Source organism: Dermochelys coriacea, chromosome 9, assembly GCF_009764565.3.
Source record: "Dermochelys coriacea isolate rDerCor1 chromosome 9, rDerCor1.pri.v4, whole genome shotgun sequence".
Lineage (NCBI taxonomy): Eukaryota > Metazoa > Chordata > Testudines > Dermochelyidae > Dermochelys > Dermochelys coriacea.
The window spans coordinates 100,162,067-100,179,280 of NC_050076.1; the positions used below are offsets into that span (position 1 = coordinate 100,162,067).

A 17,214-nucleotide genomic window follows, 5' to 3' on the forward strand; every position below is an offset into this window, starting at 1 on the left:
AGAAAAGCTCGGTTTTTTAGGATCACTAGACAGCCAATGTCAATAGTAGTGTTGCATTTCTCATTTGTCTTAAAAATATTCCACCTGTGTCTCGAGAAAGGCCTTTTAGACTGGGAGGATATTCACTTTTGCCACTTCATTTCTGGCAACCACCAAAAAAGCCTTTTTTTCTGTCTGTAACAGAGTACATACTTTTGTAACAAGGTGCCTCTTCTGGCAATTAGCATTTTCCAGGTCCAAAGCCCCCTTCTGTCACTCGTTTGCACACCTACTGTTTTTTTCTCTCTGCAGTTTGGGGTGCTCCTGCTTCATGACTTGGCCCTTTGGCCAAGTCAGTGTGTGCTTTTCTCCTTTCCAGGGTAGCAAAGTTTCTCCATGTAAACTAACTCGGGCAGCCTCCTCATGCTCTGGCTGGGCAGTGAACACTTCCCCGGTGGCTGGTAGGGGAACCCAGGCCTGCCCTCTACTCCAAGTTCCAGCTCTGGGATCCTCTAATCAGTGGCCAAGGTCTGCACCATCTTAAACCTTACTGCTATTCCCCTGAGCCTTTTCCTATACCCTTTCCTTCTCAATTTCCTTCCTTCCTTCTCTAATGTCCAGAGAGGGGATACAGCCCTCTGTTTCTGGCTTTATCCTAGCCCTGCCTGTTGCTTCTCAGCTGGGCTCCATTGGTCAGGGGTTACTTAGGCCACAGCTGAGGGGAATTAAGTGGTCTATCTGATTAACTATCCCATATTCAGCCTCATTAACACCTCCTAGGCTAGTGTGGGGTGAACACCCCATCACATTTGTTTAACAGCTTAATGTTTCAAGGAGACAGGGTGCTTTTTGCCTTGAATTTTTGAGGTTCTCACCTTGGAGTCTCTAAAGAATGGTTTAAAATGATCTATTTTAACTCAATGTTAATAGCATATCTCAAGTGGGGAGACTTTAACACCCCCCCCAAAATGTCAGGAGCTCTCCCTCCAAACCAAGTGGTAGGCCTGCAGCAAAATGGTGTTTGATCTCCAGTGTGTAGTTCAGAAGTAGCATGTGATGTAGGGTGTTGCTGTAGGGCACTGTATTCAAAGGTCCTACTCACTTGTAGGATTTTGATATTCCCCCCAACCCCCTTAAAAACAGAAACCTCACACCATCTGAAATTATCTTCTCCAAACCTACATTTTTATCTTGTTGTTGGTGGTGGCAATATCTCAGGGTCGAGGATATCATCTTCCACAGGTGGGGTTTTTTTATAGGTCCTTTGGTTACAGAGGAGTCCAATCCTTGAGCTGCAAATTCGTTGCCTAACATGTTGCAGGTGATGTTAGAAGGCAGGATTGGGCCACAATTACTGCATGAGTGTCTATCTTTTCTTTTCTGGCATTTTTCTACAAGCAGGGCAAAGCAATTTTCCTCAAAAGTGGTGGTTTCTTCTCTGACAAGTCTTCACCAGTAAGCCCTGTCCTGGGCTAGTCTCCCAGTGTGTAGTATCCATGCCACATCTCTTGATGTTTGTCTTGAGGGTGTCTTAGAAGTGTTTCTTTCCTTTCTCCTTTAGTGAGTTGGGTGTACAGCAAGTGGTGTTGTAGATGTGCATCAGGCATGCACACACAGTGCCTGCTCCACCTCAGCTGGTACAGGATAATCAGGGCCCCAACGGTGAAGGTGTTGGCCTCTGACGACAGTATGGTGATCCTTCCACTTTATGTTGAGGATCTTCCAGAGAAAGTGCTGGTGTTTGAGGTTTGTCAGGTATTTTCTGAGTTCCCCCAAATCTTGCAGCTATAGAGGACAGTTAGGATTACCACCACTTTTGTAAATAGGGTTGGTTCCCAGAATCGGCCTCAATCTCCCGGCAGCTAATGAAAGCCAGCCGGGTGATTTTAATAGGCCGCTAAAAGTCTGGTGGGCAGTGCAGCAGGGCTAAGGCAGGCTCCCTACCTGCCGTGGCTCCGCATGGCTCCCGGAAATGAACAGCACATCTCTCTGGCTCCTAGGTGCAGCAGTGGCCAGGGAGTCTTTGCACACTACCCCCACCCCACCCGGGAACCCCGGCCAATGGAACAGCAGGGACAGCGCTTGCAGGCAGGGGCAGCGGGCAGAGCTGCCTAGGAGCCGGACATGCTGGTTGCTTGTGGGAGCCGCCTGAAGTAAGCCCTGCCTTGCAGGGGGCTGCACCCCCTCATGCATCCCAATCCTCTGCTCCAGCCCTGAACCCCTTGGCCCCAGCTCAGAGCCTGCACTCCTGCCCCAACCTGGTGAAAGTGAGTGAGGGTGGGGGAGAGCGAGCGACAGAGGGGGGGGGATGGAGTGAGTAGGGGTAGGGCTTCAGGAAAGGGGCAGAGAAGGGGCTGGGGCAAGGTGTGGGTGTTTGTGCGATGAGACAGTTGGCAACCCTATTTGTAAATTAAAAGTCTAGTGTGTGTTCTGATGTTGTGGTTGTTGAACACCCAGCAAGACACTTTTTTATCTTGTACGCAGCAGCTCGGACACCTCAACGGAAGTAAACTGACTCCTGCCAACTGGACTGATTTTGCTGATAAAGGACTCTTCAAGAGCAAGTGCAAAACTTGCAAGGCCCTGTACTATCCACCTCTGCAGGAAAGAGGTACATGGGCTAATCCCAGGCTCTCCATAACTTTTCAATGAATCTAGCAATCTCCTGCAAACATGCAGAAAGGGACCCCTTTTTGAAAGGCCCTAAACCAGTGGTCCCCAAATAGGGGCACCTCCCTAGGAGCCCAGGCCTGCCCCCATAGGGGGGTGGGGAGGGAGGCCATTTGCTGGAAATGGCAAAGCATAGCTACTGGGAGCTGTGGGCAGCCATGCAAATGTAAACGAACAGTCTGGTGGCCACCAGCAGATTACCCTGACAGGCTGCAGGTTGACCAACACTGCTCTAGGAAAAAGGAAATTGCATTTGATGTAGCCAGGACTTTGCTTTATTACGTTAACAGAACAAAACCATTCAAACTACTACTCCATCTCTTTGGCTATAGTTTGACCTTTAATGCCCTGATGTCGCCTCACACAATCTCAAAATGGATCACGCAGTGCATCTTTGTACCTTCCCACCAAACATCAAGGCTCACCCCACACAGTGCAAGCAATTCTTCCGCCTACTTCAATAGCTGCCAATATCCACCTCATCACATTGCAGATCTCGCTAATCCCTGTCCTTTGCCACATGCTATGCTTTGGACTTAGCCATAAGGCCAGATACTAAGTTTGGAGGAGCAGTACTGCAATCACATTTGGACTGTTGCAAATGAAACTCAGCATCTCCTCAGGATGGTGGGAATGAGATCTGCCAGTTATCTATAGTGGGATCCACGCTGACACAGTCCTGAAGAAAGAATGGTTAACCCCAGTTACTCTAGGGTGGTTCTTTGAGATGATGTCAGTGCGAGTCCCATGACCTACTCTCCATTCCTACTTTTTGGAGTCTTCACCTACCTTGGATTTCTAATTGCAAAGGAACTAAGGGAGGGCCACGGCCGCTCCACCCTCTGTGCCCTTGGCCCTCACATGGTGCACAAAGAGGCACAGGCTGCATGTTTGGCTTCAGCAACCAAGGTCACTATAAAAAAAAAAATCTCACTTACATGAGGCACATGCTCACCTCCAGTGAGATCCACACTAACTACAACCTCTTGAGAAACCATAGTTACTGTAGTGTGAGCAACTGCTTTAATCAATTGAGGGAGTTAGGGTCCATTTGTTTTCATTACTGTGTTGCTCTTGGAATAATCTTTCAAGATGCAGCTTTAAAGGATGGAAGTAAAGAGGGGGTGGGGAAAAGAGGACAACATCTGCTTTTAGAAACCAGACTGGTTATTCTTTGCTATCAGGCCTCTATTTACTAAGATGTAGGAAATAGTTTGTTTTTTTTTTTCAATGCATTCTTAGCATCCCAGGAACAACACCATTATGATCCCTCTTAGTAAGGTAGCAGATAAGAACTTTTTTTTTGGGGCACTACAGGGCCAAACAGTTCATTAGAACAAAAGAGAATGAGCAGTCTCAGTCACTGAGTAATACGTTGAAGTACAATCTCCTAGATTCAATAGTCTGGTAAATGGACCGATCTGTCTCCTTCCTCCCTTGTTTTCTGGTTCTCTTGGAGCAATGGCCTAAAAAAATTCTCAGCTGTTTCCCGGGTGTTAACAAGTCGCGCCCCTTCAAGCTGCTGGGCTGATTGGGGGAAAGGTGTTCTGATTAAGATAAACACGTAGATCGAGCTGCTGCCTTCCACATAAAAACCAAGAGCAAGGTCCCTAGTGAACTCCATAGATTCTGACACTCTCTCCCTTTTGGGGTAGGTTTTTGGTATTGATTGTTTTTGAAGATAATTGATGGCTTTGCTCTAAAGAGAAGGTTAAAAAAAATTCTCCACTGTGTACTATGCAGGTGAAGTTTAATTCTGTAAAGCATTTGGACATACGGCTTGTGCTGAATGCTATATGAAATCAAGGTGCGCTGTATTTATCAAACAATGTGAGTTAAACGAACTTTGGCGGCAATGACTTTGACCTTTTTCTACATCTGAATCTGTTACTGATGTTACCCTTTATGTTGCCTCAAACCAGCCCTTCCACAGTTTGCCACTGACTTATTTGCCCTAAAACTAGTTTGAATGAGTAGAATACTACTGGAACTGCCATAATCTAGTGAGTTGGGACAAATGTATTTAAATAAGAATTAAGGATGTTCTGGGTTGGTGTGTGCCGCGGTTTTCATCTGAAAAAGACTAGAAAGAAACAGTTTTGTGCAGAGAAACAACAGCCAAGAGCTAAAAGGAACTGGAATCGTACTGAAAACCAGCTGCTTTTAAAAAGTGTTACTGCTACTGGTCACTCAGTTTACTGTATTCAAAATATATTGTCCTCGAGGCAGTGATCTTGGCAGTGGGCCTGGGAAGAGAGAGGATAGATAGCTAGGAAAGCAGGAGAGTTTTCATTGTTACAAACAGCAATCTAATCATGCAATAACCAAATTCACCTGCTTGTCAGGATTCCCCAGTTACTCTAGATGTTTGGAGACATTTTCAAACATTTCACTAAATGGTACTATGATACTGTCTTATTTCATTACAGTTGGCTCCTTTCATTGGAGCAAGTAGTTAAGACGTTTATGTTACCACACGGGGCGTACCAGTTTGCAAAGCACACAGTAGCATCTTAAAATAATGTCAATAGCAGTGTCCAAAAAAGTACAGCTAAGAGCTGTGTTCATTTTACTGTTGTGGGATTGTCTTAGGCCAGTTTGATTCTCTCTCATTCAGAATCTTAGCTGCTGCTTTCTAGAAAAATGACAATTTCAATAGTTAGGGATGGATTTACTTACAGTGAAGGGATTAAACTAATCAAAATTAAAGGGAAGTTCTCTGTACTAAAAATAGTTTGGTTCCAGTAGAGATTATGCTCAAATTTACTAGTGATTGAATTAATTGGAAGGCTATTAATTAAAAGGCCCTATTCCGAGACTGTGAGCCTGGCTGTGAATGTGCTGTATATTTGTTCTCCTTGAACATGTTTAAAGCACTGTAAATAGTTTTTTAGAAGTCCACTCGTATAGTTCTATGGTTAGCCTGTTTATATCAATACAACTGATGCGGGTTGGAGGGTAAGTACAAGCTTAGATTTTATCACAAGTGCTGTTGCTCCATAGCCTTTGTTTGCCTGAAGCTGGGAATGGGCGACAGGGGATGGATCACTTGGTGATTACCTGTTCTGTTCGTTCCCTCTGGGGTACCTGGCATTGGCCACTGTTGGAAGATACTGGGCTAGATGGACTTTTGGTGCGACTCAGTAGGGCCTTATGTTCTTATGCTGTTGTTTTCCTACCTTGGGGTGTGACCCCCTTCTGCTCCCGGCCGTCCCCCTAGATGCATACAACACCATATCATTCCCCCTACTTTTTAGGCTAACTGCACTGGGTGGGTGTCCAGTTACAGTTGTGCACTGACCACAGGTCCAAGTCTGGCTGCCCCTGCCTGGAACATGAGCTCAATGCTACTATTTGTGATGCCAAGATTTTTGTTGTTGCAAGTTTAGGTGCAAAAGGAGCTAAACTCTTACCTGCCATCCTGTGCTCACCAGCCCAGCAAGCCTGGCTAAAGTACAGGTTCAGGCTATATCTAAAAGGGTCCCAGTCCCAATTATTAATAGTCAGACCCCTTCCCTTCCCTTTTACTTTCTCCATTCCAAGCAAGTCTCCTTTTCAGGTTGGTGGGTGAGGGGGGACCGCAAATATGGGATTTGGGCTTGCAGCCCACGTCAAGGAACAGTCCTGTTGGCCCTCAGTGCAGCTTTAGCTTGGGAGTGGCTCCTCTACTCTTTCACAGCATACCTTCTCCTTTTGCACGTGTATGCCAGGAAGTGTAGATTCAGCAGGCATTGTACACTGCAGCAGGCTGCCAATTGCCTCACCAAAGTTAATTCACAATTCAAGTCACTCCTGATAAGTTTGAAAATAATGCAAAAAGATCTCTGAACTAGAGAGTGACTGAGCTGAGCTGTTTCCCACTCACCAGCCAAATGAACCTAAATGTTTACCCCTGAGAGCTCACAGCTATAACTCTGTCCTTCTCTAGCACCTTTTGTACACAATCTTCACAAGTCAGTATTTTTACTTTATCGAGGAGTAAATGGAGCACAAGGAGGGTAAGTGGACAAGAGGCCTAGGAATTGAACTCAGGAGTCCTGAAACCCAGTCTGTTGCTCTGATCACTACACACGACTCTGCATTTAAACTCTTCTCCTTTCAAGGTAACTGTACATGGTAACTCCTGAAAGGGAGTACATAAGGAGCGAGCCAGGGCTGACTGTATCCTCAGGTTGCGGGATCATGAGCAGGCTTAGACAAGCAGATCCAGTTCAGAAGCAATTTAAAAGTTAGTGTATGTCACAGGATGGTGAGTGGGTGTAGCATGCCCCAAGGGAGCAGAGGGGGGCTGGTCGCTTGACAGGCAACCAACCAGAGTGTTAAAGTCTGAGGTGAAGAGCAGGCCAACCCATCCTTGCACTTTTACACCCTCCTGTTGGCTGCTTTGCCTGCTAGAAACTCACCCTCCCACCCATTTGGCTTGTTAGTTACAGTGGTTCACATCCCTTACTGGGATGGAACTTCCATCACCTTGACATCTGGCCCAGCGTGGTTTCTGAATTTGTTTTAAGGTGATCTCAGAGTCAGATGGAAGGGATGTGTGAGATTTTAGCTCCTCTTTTGACATGCAAATAGATCCCTTCTTCTAGGGAAAACTATGTAAAATCCAAACTGGGTTTACCTGCCATACATAACCTGTATTTGATACTACAGGCCCAGCCGACAGGTTAGTTTTGTTCAGAACTTGTAGATTTATAAGGGCAAACAAATCTCTAGTGTAAAACCACAGAGCCAATAGAATCACACAGATGAATTAGGCCATTCCATGCTAAAACAAACTATATTAGGTATTTCCACTTCTGGCAGTGTGATTGATTGTGCTGCCTGGTGGAAGCAGTATCCTACTGGCTTACAGTTACAATCTCTGTATATTGTATGTTTGTAGAAGTGCAACCTTCACTGTTGTCAGGCCCTCCAAATAGCATACATTGATGGTAGAATTCGTAGTTTCGTTGTGGAGCATCCATATTCCTTTCATTCCATAGAATTGCTTTCCTACTTCCTTTACTGATAGTTCAGCACAGCTTGGTGTATATTAAAAATGGAAATTAAAGAGGACAAGTGTAAAGGCAATCAGTCAAATCCATCCTTGTTGTAGCTCCTCTGTATTTGATGGAGTTGCCCTAGGGATGAATTCAGCACATTATAGCCAACTTGCCCCAAAGTTAAAACTGGCTAAAGTTTTACAGATGATCACAACTTTCTAAGCCTCCTCCCTAATCAGCTAAAACTTTCTAGCAGAGGAAATGTCCTTGTTCTGTGGAGACTGACTTATTGAATCCAGAGCAGTGTTCCTGTGTTCTGAACCATTTAAATTTTATCAATTATTATATCTATTAGAATATCCTGAATGGAACTCAACTGCTGCCTCACTCTGGTTGGAGTGAGAAACCCCATAAGGTCATTCATTGGCGATTCACTGAAATGCAAATGTCAGGCTGTCTGGAGCAGCTCATGAGTATGAATACCAACTCCAGGGCAGCCTGTGAAGAAGCAGGGCACAAAGCGCAAACTGGTTGTGAGTTCTATACTTAGATTTCACCAACCAAGTTTTAAGTGTGAACTCCTCAAGCACTGTAACAGCCTAACCATGGTGTCACAGACAGGCCCCTGGGGTACTCCAGTCTCTCTTGCCACACAGGCAAATTTGCCTTTGAGATAGATGGTCGCTTACACCCAAAATCACAATAATATTCAGGTTACTCCCAGTCCCAAAGGACTGGTGAATGCATGCAAGGGAAGGAGAGGGTGCAGTTGGCCTCCCGATGTCCCCCTTTGTGTTCCTGCAAAGGCCAAGACACAATCAATGTTTGTGCTCCCAGAAAGGGCAAAGGTGAGGCCTCAGCAGTGCAGAGCTGGTGTGCACAGGAGTGGTGAGTTATATGGGCCTGTGGTGCCCATGCTCCAGCAATTTCATTCATCCCCCAGAAAGTATGTGCTAATACAGCTGTTTCTGCTGGGCCATAATCAGCTGTTGATACTTTGATTATTGGCTGAAAAGAGGGAGAGAGGCACTGTCTGTCTATATCATAATTGGCATGCTTATGGAATGATCAGGAGTGCTTACAGCAGGGAATATGTGCTCTTTTATTGCATCCTGTGTATAAATCAAAATCGAATGGAATGCAAGGGGATCATGTGAGGAAAGTTGCAGGCACTGTTACTGTTTTTGAATGGACTATTATTGTTCATCAATACAAGTTATCTATGCACAGTGGGGGCACTTGACCAAAGGCTGAGTACTTCCACTGAGCGGCAGCTGAAAGTGGACCTCCGCTTCCACACAACAACCCCCCTGGACACTAAGGTCTCATTCTTCACTGCAAGGAATTGTCAGAGCTTCTCAGACCTTTACAAAACTGCTGGAGCGGAGGGCACCTTACGCCAATAGAATGAGTGGTATATGGCCACAGAAGCAGTGAAGGAACAGACTAGGGGAAACACAGCAATTGAGAGAGAGAAGTTAAGGGGATGATGGATGGTCTTCTGGTATAAACACAGGATGGGGAGTAAGGAGATCTGAGTTTATTCTTGTGTGACCTTGTGCACAGCTCTTAGTTGCCCTGTGTTTTAGTTTTTTATTATTACTATGCATGACTTAAATGAAGGTGGAGTTTAGCCACTGGACATCAGATTAAGAGTGTCTAAGAACATTAGTTCTCTCTCCATTACTTCATAACATGAAGCAATAGTATCCCAGATCCTCCCACTGTTTTCCATTACCTCTGCATAGCAACAATGCCTAACAAACGCTTATAATGTGCACCAATCGAACAACATCCCCAGTCTCTATATTTTGAGACCACTAGGGGCTTGCTAGGACTTTCCCCCTTCCCCCCCCCCCCCCCATCACACTTTTAAGTATAAAGGCAGCATGGCATGCACTAGTGTGTGGAAGGCTCTCTGGTCATAGGTTTATAGTTGTTAGAGATGAGAAAGGTCCAGATTTACTGGAGTTAGTTCCTATGCAGTCTGTCCCACAATGGAGACTGTGAATGATTATATTTGTTCTTACACAAAAGGCTGAGAAGACAGGTTGGGAGTCTTCCCATCTCTGTGATGCGATGCCCCTGTGTACACCATCAGAAAAATCATGTGGGCAATAGCAGCAAGAAAAGCCAGACTCATGTTGCATTTGCCATAAGCAAGTCTCTTTCAGAGCAACTGCTGGAAATGGCCCACCTTGATTATCACTATAAAAGGTCCGCCCGCCCCCCCCGCTCTCCTGCTGGTAATAGCTCACCTTACCTGATCACTCATTACACAAAAGCCTATGCTCTAATAAATTTGTTAGTCTCTAAGGTGCCACAAGTACTCCTTTTCTTTTTTCAGAGCAAAAGGAGCACAGATGCTCACCATGACCTAGCTGTAAAGGGATAATCAGCCTTATTATATTTTCATTTGTGAATAATTGCAAGTTGGCCATCTACCTGTGTAAAGGGGACTGAGTCACTATTGCATGCCAGCTCCTTTACACTGTTCCTGTGGTTTAAGGGGCCAAGAAGTAGCTCCTGGAAAACAGCACAGAGCTGCCACAACAGCTCCCTACTACTCCCCCCTTGCAGGCCCACGTAGAGGGCGTGCCAAGAACATGGAGGGCTGGGGCATGGCTGGAGCACTCTGCACTCCGGCTATTCCAGGCTCATGGATGGTCCATAAGGTGCCCTTGAAGCTAGAAGTTAAGTTAGAGCACCCCTAGGAACTTGTCCTATGTGGCCATACAACTAACCAGAAATGTTCAAAAATCCTGGGCTCCCTAGAATCAGGAGGTTGGCTTAACACTCGTGGGGATTTAAAAACAATTGGGGTTTCATTTTATTATAATTAATAATTATTTGTATTATTGTAGCACCAAGGAGACATAGTCATGGATTAGAACCACATTTCTTTGCCTGCTGGTTTCTGAGCCTTCTGTGCACAAACTTTTCTCTGCTACCCTAAGGGCTAGAAACTTGCTTTTAAAAAAAAAAAAAGAGAGAGAGAGAGAGAGCTGATAGTCTCAAGTAATCACTTGTTGGACTACAAGTAAAAACATTGAATATTGCAAGACACACGATAAAATCAAGAGAGTTGGCAAACTATGGAATGCTGTGTTTTCCTCCAACAGGCCAAATCCTGAGCCACTGAGTCAATGGCAAAACTCCCAGCGACTTCAATGGGATCAGGATTTGGCCTAATAAAAAAAAAAACATCTGGGTCTATGTGTTAGCAAAACCCTGGCAATATCTCTTAAGGCATTTTCCTCTTTTCTGTCATAGTGCTAAAGCCAACTTGACATCACAACAGCTGAGGGGCTGTTTAATGCGAAGAAAACAATGCCTAGACTCCCTGGGCCTGCTCTCATCATTGCTAGTGCCTAGAGAGGGCCATGGCAGTAGAGGAGACAGAAAGGGTTAAAACAGGTGGAAGTCAAAGTGGAAAGCCAGAAGCAGTGTCCTGCAAGCTCTGTAAGCTTAACAATAGCTACTGAATTAAGATAGGTTTCAGAGTAGCAGCCCTGTTAGTCTGTATTCGCAAGTACTCCTTTTGAATTAAGATAATGTTCTGTGGGCGCTAAGCCACTGAAAGTCTAACGTACTGTATCAGATTTCAGAGTAGCAGCCGTGTTAGTCTGTATTCGCAAAAAGAAAAGGAGGACTTGTGGCACCTTAGAGACTAACAAATTTATTTGAGCATAAGCTTTTGTGAACTACAGCTCACTTCATCGGATGCATTCAGTGGAAAATACAGTGAGGAGATTTATATACACAGTGAACATGAAACAATGGGTGTTACCATACACACTGTAACCAGAGTGATCACTTAAGGTGAGCTATTACCAGCAGGAGAGTGGGGGGAGGGAAAGGGGGGAACCTTTTGTACTGATAATCAAGGTGGGCCATTTACAGCAGTTGATAAGAACGTCTGAGGAACAGTGTGGGGTGGGGGGGGTAAACATGGGGAAATAATTTTACTTTGTGTAATGACTATCAGAGGCTCGTTCACCTGCACATCTACCAATGTGATATGTGCCAGCAATGCCCCTCTGCCATGTACATTGGTCAAACTGGACAGTCTCTATGTAAAAATAAATGGACACAAATCAGACATCAAGAATTATAACATTCAAAAACCAGTTGGAGAATACTTCAATCTCTCTGGTCACTCGATTACAGACCTAAAAGTGGCAATACTTCAACAAAATAACTTCAAAAACAGACTCCAATGAGAGACTGCTGAATTGGAATTAATTTGCAAACTGGATAAAATTAATTTAGGCTTGAATAGAGACTGGGAGGGAATGGGTCATTACACAAAGTAAAACTATTTCCCCATGTTTATCCCCACCCTCACCATTCCTCAGACGTTCTTGTCAACTGCTAGAAATGGCCCACCTTGATTATCACTATAAAAGGTTCCCCCCTTTTCTTTTTGTATCAGATTGTGCATTATATTACCTTGGACCAACTGCTTTTTAACCTGCGTTAGAGACTAACAAATTTATTTGTTAGTCTCTAAGGTGCCACAAGTCCTCCTTTTTTTTTTTTTTTTTGTGGATACAGACTAACACGGCTGCTACTCTGAAACTTAACCTGCTTTGAGATACACAGTGGGTTCAGTTCAGAGCCTAAAGAAGCTAAGGGAAGTTTTGCCATTAGATTCAATAGGAGAAGGAGGAGCATGAAATGTAGGACATAAAACCAAAATTCAATTCTATGCTGTCAGCAAAGATGGAAATAAACGTGTAAGATTGTGTAAAACCAATTCATAAGGGTTTCCTATATGCTAAAATACCTATTCCATAATGTCTGCCATTTGTATGAACATATTGCTTAACAGCATTGGCAGTATTTAATTTTTTAAAAGTAAAATAATACATTAACAAAACAGTTACTGCATAATTAATCCTGAAGCAAATAAAACATCCATGGAGAATAGACTGACTTGTAGAAATGTTATTGCCAGTTGAGACAAGCATCAGTGATTTATTACAAAATGTGCAGTTTGCACATACAAATTTACTGATAGTTTAATCTGTTAAAAAAAATAAAACCCTGTATTTGTCAAGCCCACGTTATGTCTGCAAGCAGCACTGATAGTTACCAATCCAAGGAACTATGCACTACAATAATTTCTGAGGCGATACTGTATCTGCTACTTAGATTTTTTACTTGGCTGATTATATCAAATAGCCTATACAGAATTATGGTTAGAAAGTTAACTTCTATAAGACATTTTTGGTATTATAAGAGTACAGCAACAGCAATGATGTTTTTCCTCTGACACCTTCCATCCAAAGATCTCATCGTTTAACTTCACATCACCTAACACTACCCCTGTGAGAGAGGTATTTATTACACCTATTGTATAGATAGGGAACTGAGGCAGAGAGAAGGTAAGTGGCTTTTTCTAGGTCATGCAGTAAGTCTGTGATACAGCTGGAAAAAGAACCCAGGAGCTTTGGTTCCCATTCCTGGGCCCTAATCACTGCCTCCCTTTTGGATTAATATCAAACATGCTCCTCGGGGAAGCAATGCTTATACTGGTGATTATAGCACATTATACTGCTACCACTGGTGTGCAAACTATGTTGTATTTTCACCTCAGTGGAACTGAATTTGGTTATCTCTTGTAACAATCAAAAAGTACATTCTGCTATTCTGGAAATGCATGTGTTTGGGGGGAGTCATGTGGTATGGAGCCATTCTGTGCACTAATATGTTAGGAGAAGAGAGGTGAAATGGCGCCTGAAACTTATAAGCACTTACAAAAGATGCAATAAGTTCTTACATATCTGGAGTTGCCAACTTTAAATGAGGTGCACTTAGCTCATAAGGGTACTGTGGAGAGGTCCTCAGAATGTTTGGATTCGAGGAGTGCATGTTCAATTGGGGATGTGCTGTTTGCAGTTATTAGTTGGTATTGCCTTTTGCCTGTCTAGATTTTGTTGTCATTATCTTTTTGACTTGCCTCCCTCAATAAATCTTTCAATTTTGCTTCTATTTGTGTGGTACTCTTGACTCCCTGGAGCCATTAACAGCCATTCATTGCTCTTTAATTCCTCATGCCTTTCAGGTTGAATGCCACAGAATAACACTGAGTTCCTCTTAAACCCACAAAAAAACAAAATAACCCTCCCCACCCCCCCCCACACTTCCTTCCTGTAAGACAAGAAGATATTTTAAAGGGTTGGGATGTATCTGTGCACTTATACTGGATCTGGTGCTCGTGTGTTTGCTCACACTGTGCCTTTCTGAGGAGGGACCATTCCTGAGAGAACCAGGACAAGAATTTCAGCTGTGCTTCAAAAGGAGTGCCCAATACATCTTTCCTCCAGCCACTACAAATAAATCTAGGATCACTGATTCACAGAAGAGATTCAGTGTCACAGCAGAGACAGCTCCCAACAACATTGACCTACCTGGGGGCTACCCTTATAACCGAGAGGACTTCACTGAAAAAAGCAGAGCTAGGAGCTGTAACAGCAAATTGATTGATTATTAGCTGGAGGGAAAGGATGATCTTTTGGACTGAGACTCAGGAGACCGGGGTTCCAATCCCAGCTCAGCCACAAACTCCCTCTGTGATCCTGGGCAAGTCATTTAGCCTCAGTTCCCCAACCATTCAATGGGGGTAATAATATTTCCACTCTCCCACCCTTCATGGCAGGTACTCTCTCTTACAGTGCCCAGCACAATGATCTCAGCTGAAACTTCTAGGCACTACAGTAATACAAATAAATAATAATACTATGTTAAAATATACTGATTATTGTGTGGATTTATAGATACTAAGGTCAGAAGGGACCATTCTGATCATCTAGTCCGACCTCCTGCACAACGCAGACCACAGAATCTCACCCACCCACTCCTACGAAAAACCTCACCTATGGCTGAGCTATTGAAGTCCTCAAATCGTGGTTTAAAGACTTCAAGGAGTAGAGAATCCTCCCTCAAGTGACCCGTGCCCCATGCTACAGAGGAAGGCAAAAAAACCTCCAGGGCCTCTTCCAATCTGCCCTGGAGGAAAATTCCTTCCCGACCCCAAATTTGGCGATCAGCTAAACCCTGAGCATATGGGCAAGATTCACCAGCCAGATACTACAGAAAATTCTTTCCTGGGAACTCAGATCCCATCCATCTAATATCCCATCTCAGGGGATTAGGCCTATTTACCCTGAATATTTAAAGATCAATTAATGTCTAGAACCATCTTAAGATATGATAATATTTACTGAACATAAGATGGATCCTTTTTTGAACTTGAAAGCTGATTTCAGGTTGTTGCTGGCATTTTTTATTTTAATCTATATCTTGCCTTTATCATTGTCCAAACTTTAGATGGCTGACAGAAGAGGCAATGCCTTTGTGACTGTGAAATGATGTAACTGAAAAGCATCTCCTCATTGCCATTATTTCTGTTCAAAACAAACTCCAAGATGTCAATTAACTTTGTTTTCCTTAAAAAAAAAAAAAAAAAAAAAAAAAAAATCAGTGTTGAGCATAGAGCTGTGGAAGGAAAGCAGTTGAACTTCTTCTACAGGAATCAGGAAACAGACACAAAAATTGGTGGAAATGCCCAAAGTGAGAAACTTGCATAGATTTCCTCTTCCAGAAAGTGAACAAACAGGAAAAAAAAATTCTGGTGCATGATTTAAAGCTGCCCTTTGGCAGATTTAACTTCTGTGAATGGTTAGCTCTGAACTCACACGTGTCCACCAAAGGGTCCCCACCAGTAGCCTCCCCTCTACTGCATGTGTGGCCATCAAAGGATATTTCAGAATTATTTATCTTAAATACAAATGCTGTGCAATTAGTGCATTATGACGATTTATTCCAGGGTACCACACAGTGCCACTTAAATGAATAAAGTAAAAATGTAGTGGTTGACAACACTTATTATTTTGTCTGTTGCTAGGACATACCATTTCTGCAGATGGCAGGCTACGCCCCACAGAAGCATGGCTAATACAACTTTCAACTCCTGGCAAATGCCACGCTGCTGGAGGACAGAATATTTATCCCATGTGCGTTAACAGAAATCTGACTGTGTGTGCATTCCTTTGGTCTCAGTAAGCTAGGTATGTGGCCAGCTTTGTATCAAAGGAAGATTCTTTACACTGGCACCTGGTCACATGTTTCTAATCTTGATGCTGGAAAATTGATGCCTGCTCTTATTTCTAGCTTGTTCTCTGAACAATATTTGGAAAACTTTCAGTTTCTGAAGAGGAGCCCACTGGAACCGCATGTACAGCATCAGACCAGCAGAGAGCAAGAGAATGGGGAGAAGAGCTGGAGATTTAAAAACGACCCAACAGAACAGTGACGTAGAATGCCTTCACCTCCCTGGTCTGGTTTGTTGCTGGCCATTTTATTTTTGGTGTAGCTGGATGCGGAGAGCTTGGGCTCTGCTGTAACAATCTGTTTGCACATAATATATCAAATGGCAAAGGGCGGCCTTGTCTACACAGGAAGTTTTACCAGTTATACCAGTGTAATTAAACTGCAAGAGTTAAACCAGTATAACTCCCTGTGCGGACACTCTTCTTCTGGAATAAGAGTGGCTTTTTTTGGTTTAGCTTAAACCCCTTCCCAAATGACACACAAGAAACTGAAATAACCCACTCATTCCAGAATAAGTTTTTGCACAGTGAAGCGGATAACCGTATCAGTTTAAATTCACATTGTAGCTTATACCAGTAGAACATTGCCATGTAAACAAGCCCTCAGGCTGACTAAAGTCTAGCTACAGCAGTTGCCTTTAAAAAGCCAGTTTATGCCAACATTTGCCCTGAGTGGCATTTGAGATACCACAGGTCCCCATTATATTAAAACAACGAGGAGTCCTTGTGGCACTTTAGAGACTAACAAATGTATTTGGGCATAAGCTTTCGTGGGTTAAAACCCACTTCATCAGATGCATGGAGTGAAAATACAGGAGCAGATATAAATACATGAAAGGCTGGGGATTACTTTACCAAGTGTGAGGTCAGTCTAATGAAATAAATCAATTAACAGCAGGATACCAAGGGAGGAGTAAGTAAGAAGTAGTAAGAGAGTTGCCCATTACAGACAGTTGACAAGAAGGTATGAGTAACAGTAAGGAGAAAATAGTATTGGGGAAATTAAATCTGATGGTATCCAGTTTGCCATCAGATTAGGCCTGAATAGAGACTGGGAGTGGTTGGGTCATTACAAAACCTAAGTTTAATTTCCCCAATACTAATTTCTCCCTAATGTTACTCATACCTTCTTGTCAACTGTCTGTAATGGGCCACTCTCTTACCACTTCAAAAGTTATTTCTCCTCCCTTGGTATCGTGCTGTTAATGGATTTATCTCATTAGACCTCACACTTGGTAAAGCAATCCCCACCCTTTCATGTATTTATACCTGCTCCTGTATTTTCACTCCATGCATCTGATGAAGTGGGTTTTAACCCACGAAAGCTTATGCCCAAATACATTTGTTAGTCTTTAAAATGCCACAAGGACTCCTCGTTATTTTTGCTGATACAGACTAACACGGATACCATTCTGAAATCTGTCACTATACTAAAACAGGAAGATCTTGTGTGGGAACAGCTG

At 43.5% G+C, this 17,214-nt stretch overlaps 1 long non-coding RNA gene across 1 annotated transcript; it reads left to right on the forward strand.

The window, feature by feature from the left end:
* The first annotated feature begins 1,595 nt into the window (after positions 1–1,595).
* Positions 1,596–15,683, forward strand: LOC122455754. The gene is made up of 3 exons (XR_006274206.1): positions 1,596–1,725; positions 2,467–2,590; positions 15,547–15,683. It is a non-coding gene; the product is annotated as an uncharacterized LOC122455754 (long non-coding RNA).
* The last annotated feature ends 1,531 nt before the right edge of the window (positions 15,684–17,214 follow it).